The sequence below is a fragment of the Etheostoma spectabile genome, chromosome 7 (assembly GCF_008692095.1).
Source record: "Etheostoma spectabile isolate EspeVRDwgs_2016 chromosome 7, UIUC_Espe_1.0, whole genome shotgun sequence".
In the NCBI taxonomy this organism is placed as follows: Eukaryota; Metazoa; Chordata; class Actinopteri; order Perciformes; family Percidae; genus Etheostoma; species Etheostoma spectabile.
Window position 1 is genome coordinate 19,282,752 of NC_045739.1, and position 7,963 is coordinate 19,290,714.

General features: G+C 40.5%; 1 protein-coding gene across 1 annotated transcript in view; it reads right to left on the minus strand.

Annotated features, from left to right (window-relative positions):
* Positions 1-7,963, minus strand: part of e2f1 (E2F transcription factor 1) — a 408,003-nt gene that overhangs the window by 356,622 nt on the left and 43,418 nt on the right. The gene's annotated exons all lie outside the window — the stretch shown is intronic.

Genomic DNA, 7,963 nt, shown 5'->3' on the forward strand with positions numbered 1-7,963 from the left:
TCATAGATAGCTAAAACGTTTTTGAAGGGATTCGCATCTTCTGTTATTGTTTGTAATTAGAAAAGTTTATTATTTCATGAATTTCACAAATCTCAGTATGACACGTTATACCGTAAACTGTTTAAATCTGAGAATGCGCGACTCAAATCTGTACTTGATTTACATCAGGGAGTAACAGAGGGTGTTAAACACGCGGTATACTAGCCGCAGCCAACCTGTCGAGCACCAGTTTGACGTCATGGGAGCGCCGTAACTGTTTTGAAGAAGAATTGAAGCATCAATAATTGGTGTAACAGTAAAATAAAAGCTTGCACAAGAAAAGAGTGGCATGCAGCGAAATTTCCGGCAACAACGGAGCAACCCCGGAAGTGGAAATTCGTGGACATCATGGATCTAATGGACTAATCATGGAGTAACATAAGGTGTGCTGAAGTCACAGATGGGCACTGAGCAACAGCTCAGTGCCCAAGTTGCAACACCAAACTATAAACTGTATATACAGTACATATATAAATATATACTGATTTCTTCAATAAACATTTATTTTAATGCTAGCTTGGCTTTAAGGATGAGTCTCAAGTCTCAATGCTGTACTAAAGAAATGCACACAGATCTTGAGGACTACCACTCACCACACACCGGCTCATGTCATTGTTCTATTCTGTCAGTCAGAGCGACAAGCTTTTCCTTCAGCAACAGTGGTGCCACTTGTGGTGCTTGTCTGTGTTTTTCCTTTAAGCTTTCGTAACTCATCCTAATGATGATTTATGACTGGTTGGGCGAGCGGATTAAATCACTGAACAGAATGCCAGGTAACATTACCACGGCCATCACCGCCCTATATGGCCATCGCATGGCAACCTCTACCTTCCTATCCCACTGTTTGTCGCATAAACTGCCTGTCAGTCTCTCCCACTTCCTCTCTTGCCTTATAAATTCACTCTTTTTCCTTTCTCTACATGCATAAAGAGTTGAGAGAGAGAGAACGAGAGGGACCCAATGAATCTAATTAATCTCCATGGATACAGCACTACAGAGCAGGGTTTTTAAATTGTACTCTGCTACTTTGCACTGCTCAACAAAAGGAATCAATGACACGTGAGGGCTCTCTAATGGATTTACATGCAGTTCTGGTGTATCTATATCCATGCATGCTTCAGTTCCAGGGGAATGTGTTAGCGTTTTGGTTATTGTTTTCTTACATTCTTAATGGAAATGCCAGTGTTGTTTTACCTTGACCTTTCTGTCTCCATGACAATTCAAATACAATTAAAAGTTACAATTAGAACCTGCAACCAAAATCAGCTACATCTCAAAATGTTTGAAGTAGAATTTCAGGCTTAAAGCTCTGAACACAGTTTGCTGCAGCACATTTGTGTTACAGACTTAATCTTCATCGATTGAATCTGCTTGGGTCCCAAAAGGCAGCATGTCAGCAACTGGTGTAGATTATATGCAACTGTGCAAACACAACAAGGTTTTCCTGATATGTTGCACTCTTTGTGTTAAAAACAGATACTATACCCGCTATAAACGCATGACTCATGTCAGACACCTAATAAACCGGTTAAACAGCCCCCCAGCAGCCCCAGCAGTTGATGGCCTGTAAATTGTTGATCAGTGGCTTGGCACAGGCAGGGTAAATTGATTCCAGGAGAATCCTCCAAAGGCCAAATATACAGCCATGCATCAGAATGAGATGGGGGAGAGGAGGATAGAGAGAGGTTGGGTTAAGGTAGATGGACAGAGAAAGAGAGAAAGAAGGGTGAAAATGTCAGTGATTCTGTGTGTCAGAAAGAAGATATGCACAAGAGACACAGGACGGTTCACAAGGAAGAGAAAGAATACCGGTGAAGTGTGTGTATGTGTATGTGTGTGTGTAAGAGAGAGAGAGAGAGAGAGAGAGAGAGAAAGAGAGGCTGATCATAAGAGACAGAAGAAGAAAAGAAGAAATTAATTTATAGAAACATAACAAAGGTGAACACATTTCTCCGGTAAATGAAGACATCACCTTTTGGGTTCAATCAGTAAGACATTTGTTATTTAAAAATGCTGACATATACCATACATTTCGTTGAACCCCTACAGAAGGCAACATGTCAAAACAACAATTTGTGGTTTTAGAGGAAGTTACATTATGTAACTATTTATTGGGAAATACCCAAGGGTTAAAGTGTGCCAGAACGATCTGGAACTTTGTACATTGAACTGCAGCTACGGGAAGATTAAGAAGATGTCTGTTAGTTCACAGGTTTGTTATAACAGCTGGACAGTCAAGTGTGCTCAAGTCAGTTGATCAGGTCAAGTGAAGATACTGTAATGTTGTCGGTAGCCTACCGGTTACAAACAGGCTCGTTAGTGAATGCTAACATTCTGACGCATTCAGTGTTTTTTGAACACCAGAGAACATTCGGTTAAAACAGATCGGTAATGCTGTTTTGTCCTAAATCTTCTCTGTGTAGTACGGTAAGCTGGAATTGATGTAATTTAGCCCTATGGCATTGTATGTGAAGTGAGCACTGAACCAGACTGTCTAAAAACAACATTTTTTGTCAGCAACCAGTCATTCAGTAATTTAGCAGGCAATCTGGCCTTTTGTGCTCGGATTAATTTGGCATGCAGTTAACCCACGTGTCCCAACCCGGCTCCATATCTAACTCACAGACATGAGATCACTATCAATCTTCTTATCTCACTTTTGGAAAGACGTGTGTATGCCTTTCTCAAAATGTTGATCGACTTTACTTTTGTTTCGAAAAATACTAGAGAGTATTGGTGACAGGCAATCACTGATCGGCAGTGTTTGGGATTATGTGTACCACTGCCAGATAGATGGAGCATGGAAAACACTAATGGGAACCAACATGTTTCCCCCCCAAAGAAAATAGACAGAAGAGACAGACAGAAAGATATTAGCACTGCATGTAATGCTTTTATTTATCTATATTTCAATTTTAGAAATTTCAAATCCTTTGTTGAGAAAGAATTTACACTCGTTTTACGTACTGAAGTCTCCAGAGCTAGAAATCCACTGTTGGTTGCTGCTTTATAACAACAAAGAATAAAGGCTTTTCTCTTTGCCGTGTTGCCGTTCCATCGTGGAGCCGGAGGAGCCAAGAATGGCATTTGTGCTCAAAGCCCATTGAGGAAGTTGTGGGAGTACTGCAAGTGCTAACCTTTACTGGCTGACTTCAGAAGAATTTGACCGTGTATGGAATGATGTGTGTTTTTGACATGGTTTTTGTTTGTATGAGGCAGTGTACATCTCTGTTTGCACATTTTATTTCCAATCATAAATGATGAAGTCATCAAGAAATCATTGAATGTTTGCAGACAAAAGTCAGCCAAAAAACAAACAAAAACCTCAGCATTGTGTTACTGTCACTTCATATTTAACCCTTGTGTTCTAAGCAAACTCAAGTGTTGTTGCGCGTCCAACTCAATGGCCAAAACATGATTCTAAGGCTCAATAATACAAAAACAGGGAGGATGAGTAATCACAGAGGTTCACTTCCCAATTGAGGATGAACTGGACAGTACCTTGGCTGCCAAAATCAAATGGCCATTTCCAAGATTTACAGTATTGTGAAGTAGTGTATCATGTCCTAACAGTTCAGTGTCTAACTGTGACATCCAGCACACACCCAACTCAGATCTTTCAGGGAAGTTGGCAAACACCTTGATTACGGTCCCACAAAGGAACACATATACTGTAAAAAGTCTTCTTTTCTTCTCTTCTAGTGATAGTTTGCAAATAAATACGTAACCAACAGGTTAATTTGCCCTTGTTGCGGCTACATAATAGGCCAATGCAGCGAGGGCACAGATCAGTTCCCCTGGATTTAAATACTGGTAATAAATCTTTCTCTTCTGCTCTGCAGTGTGTCTTCTGGGTGCGAGGTATGTGGCGTGCGCTTGTGTTGCTAGCGTTACCTTGTTCATTTTATCTCATTTAAGTTTGTAAAAATGTAAATCCAGGATGTAGTTCAGATATCTGCGTGTGCTGCGTCTGCGTCGGTAAGGATTAACTTGTTGAGGTCCAGCGTAAACGTTCACTTGGGGCAGAGAGTTAACAGCTGAGGTAAAACATTTAGTAAGTTCTGGTTGACTTGTATGCCATTTTAGATAGATAGATAGATAGATAGATAGATAGATAGATAGAAATGAAATGAGAGAAATAAATCGGTGTCACTAACACTCTCCCACACCCCTCAGAGAAAAGAATTCACAATGAAACACACCAATTAAAAGCTTAGGAGTTGTGGGACTTTGCTCATTATCTTGCAAAGTTTTGGAACACAACAGAGACTAAATTCATCAAACAAAAGTTTAGAATGTTATTTCTGCCCCGCCAGTGTAATTTATCACGTTTAGGGAAGCTGTCACGAGTTAAGTGGATTGCCAGTAATTGTGGCTGGCCCACCTCTAAGCAGAACCGACTAAACCAGCTCATCAGGGACAGACTTGTGAAATGGAGGGTAGCGATCTCTTTATCCCTGAGCAGAGAATCGAAGGTGGCAATCTCTCTTTCGCTTAACTCACCTGTCTTTCCCGTACAACGTTTTTCTTTATTCTCGGGGCTCTCTGCTTTAGCGCCTTAAAGCTCCATGCCCTGGATGTAAAACAGATTGTACAGTGTTGCTATGAATTATTTTGTTTTGAAAATGCTTTATAGCACATGTGTCTAACTTAAGGCCCGGGGGCCAAATCTGGCCCCTTGCAAATTTTGATCACACTTCAATTTAAGCTCATAGCTAATTTTGGACCAACTACTTGTGCACCACATCAACAAATTCAGGAACCTGTTTTTCATACTGTAATTATGCAACACTGCAATGCAGAATTTGACACATTTTCCTACTTTGAGACTCAGAATTCCCCACAGAAGCAAAGAGTTTTTTAATATTGAGGTTGTTGTGAGTCGGCTGGGTTTGTTTTTCATGACTTGCTAAATTCTACAATGGCTCCGGAACTTTTTTGCTGACTTTTTTGGGGTTTTATGTCGACCAAACTGTATGGGAAAAAGCTATAGGAGACATGCAATATTACAAAGTTAATTGACATTTTTTGTTAAATCAAAAGCATGTCAATAAACTCAGCATGTCTGGCCCTTATTGTGATCGTCATTTCCAGTGTGGCCCTTAGGGAATATGAGTTTGACACCACTGCTTTACAGCATCATTAAATGCAGATGAATCTCTCTCAATATAGCCTGTAATCATTCCACATGAATTCTGATCAGCTGCTCATGATACTGCAGCACATTTCATTATTTCCTCTTTGTGCTGCTATGCATACATATCTTCTATTTACAGTACTGTATATTTTTTTTACATTAGAGGAAAATATTTGTACAACTAAACGGCTGTTGACAACATACTTTTTGAATATATGGACTAATAAAAAGAGACAACCCACCATACCTTTGATTCCAATATGTCAACAAAATGAAACAATAATTTTTTCTTTACATTTACTTTTAATTTTAGATGTATACTGTATATAAACTAAATCTATCTATGTTTGGTATTTGTGCCCACAGCATTACATCCTGGCAGCTGGGAGAAAGCTTTACAACAGCACTTATTCAGGGGATGTGTATGATTTGGGTATTTCTAAATACTGTGACCCTGACCCCACTGTAATATGAACACATGATGATCACACACACACACACACACACACACACACACACACACACACACACAAACCTATACTCCCTCAGACACTCACGATTTCTCAGAGCCACCTGATTTTTAAGAGAGATGGATGAACCCAAGTCTTATCAGAAAAACAGACGTCCACCAGAGAATTATGGTTAATTGCACTAAGCCTACCACTCCCACCATTTCTATCAACCCCTGAATTGAAGAATTGACTAATATGTGTGTGTGTGTGTGTGTGTGTGTGTGTGTGTGTGTGTGTGTGTGTGTATGAGGCTTAGGGAGAGGGAAACTCTCCTGTTATGACAGATAAATCAATCCAAATAATTACCCGTGTATGAGTTATTTGTATTACTGTAACTGAACATTTTGTAAGCTGTTCAAGCAATGTAGTCTCTGAGGAACAGCTGGGAGTAAAACAAAGGGAAAGCTAAGTGAAAAAAAGACGTGTTATGTTAAGGTTTGAGGTGAAACTGACCAGAGTAATCAATACATTTGTAATGGGTTTTCCATAATCCCAGTAATTTCATTCTTAGTTTTGAAGCAAAATTCTCTTTCAGTGATCTTCTCTGACTGTCATGTATGTCCCGTATCTGGTGTGTATCAGTGCTGGAGCGTCTTTTTCTGCAAGAAGTTAGTAGTAACTGTTCTTCTTGCATAGCAAAACGTGATGGCTACATTACCCACAATGCAACTTGTCTGCCGACAATTGGGTTGGAGATTCAGGTTATACTAGCACTGGCTAAATGAGGAGCTAAAAGTCTGGTTAGCTCACTTCTTTAAAACTTCACCACCATTAATTCTTTCTCATATGTAGTCCTCAGACCAAACCAACGCTGACTCATCTGTCATCACTTGGGGCGATTGATCCAAAAGGCTTTCTACAGTGTTTTTTCACATAGTCATATTACCCAAGACCTGTAAACAGACTTTGATGTGTGAAACCAATGAAGTTCCCCTTTAACTTTAGCACAGTAAGTATACTTTCCCAGGTTGTGGGGTAGCTCAAATTAAAGGGATACTCCAGGGTGGGTCAAAACACACACAAACACTGGATCATTTCCCATAATGCATCTCAACTCTTTCTCTGGTAAAAGCCTGTCTTTAAAACTCCATGTTCCCAGTTTGTAATGCAGGCTCTCTGTTAGAAACATGCGCTCTCAAGTTTCCAGTGTTTGAAATGAGCATCTTTTGGTTGTAAAGGTTTGCAAAGCTTGTGTAATGGGAATTTGTACTGTATCATGTCATCAACACCTGTTGCCATGTCCTCCAAGGCACTGCTTAGGCAATACTTGTCATGATACAAGTAGGTAAACATTGTTTGCTGCCTTTTGAAACACTGAACCGATCACCAGGCCAAAACTGAGCCAGTAAGACAAATTGCTGGCTTGTGTTAGGACTCAACACATCTGTCAGCACATTAATCGCCTGCCAAGTGGAAAGGAAAAGAGAAGATGAAAAAATGTTTTGACTCTGTGCCGTCAATTTAAATAGCAGTTTGTTGGTGTGTTTTTTGGAGTTAGCGTTGGATGGTAATACCTGACTGCAGCTCTCTAAAATGATTTCATTCCCAGATGGATGTCAATACGTTGGCATCGACCGTTTCTTTGCGCTGTAGTTCTTGTTCAAAGACTTTTGTTCATCAGCTTCTCTTTAGCCAGTTTTAACAGAAATATCAGCTTTCTTTGAGTTTGAGTGTGTGTGTGTGTGTGTGTGTGTGTGTGTGTGTGTGTGTGTGTGTGCGTGCGTGCGTGCGTGCGTGCGTGCGTGCGTGCGTGCGTGCGTGCGTGTGTGTGTGTGTGTGTTAAGAAAATCTGAATGACTCGGCTGCTGGCCATTATGTAAGACATCCTATTGCAGGTGTGTAACTGTTGAAGCATATACAGTACCAGTCAAAAGTCTGGACATGGGTGCCCAGATAGCTCAGTTGGTAGAGCGGGCGTCCATATACAGAGGTTTACTCCTCGACGCAGCGGGCCTGGGTTTGACTCTGACCTGCGGCCCTTTGCTGCATGTTGTTCCCCCTCGCTCTCTCCCCTTTCGTCTTCAGCTGTCCTGTCAATTCAAGGCTTGGACGCGCTTTACCATGTAGGCGAATAAGAAAATGTGTCCAAAATTTTGACTGGTACTGTACGTAGCAAAAATCAGTTTGACTCTCAGCCACATCCGCACTATATTCTATTATTGTTTATTTATATTGTTTTATTGTAAATGGACTGTATTTATACCGCACTTTTCTAGTCTTAACGACTGCTACTACGTTCAACCATTCACACTCATTCATACACTGTGGCTGAGGC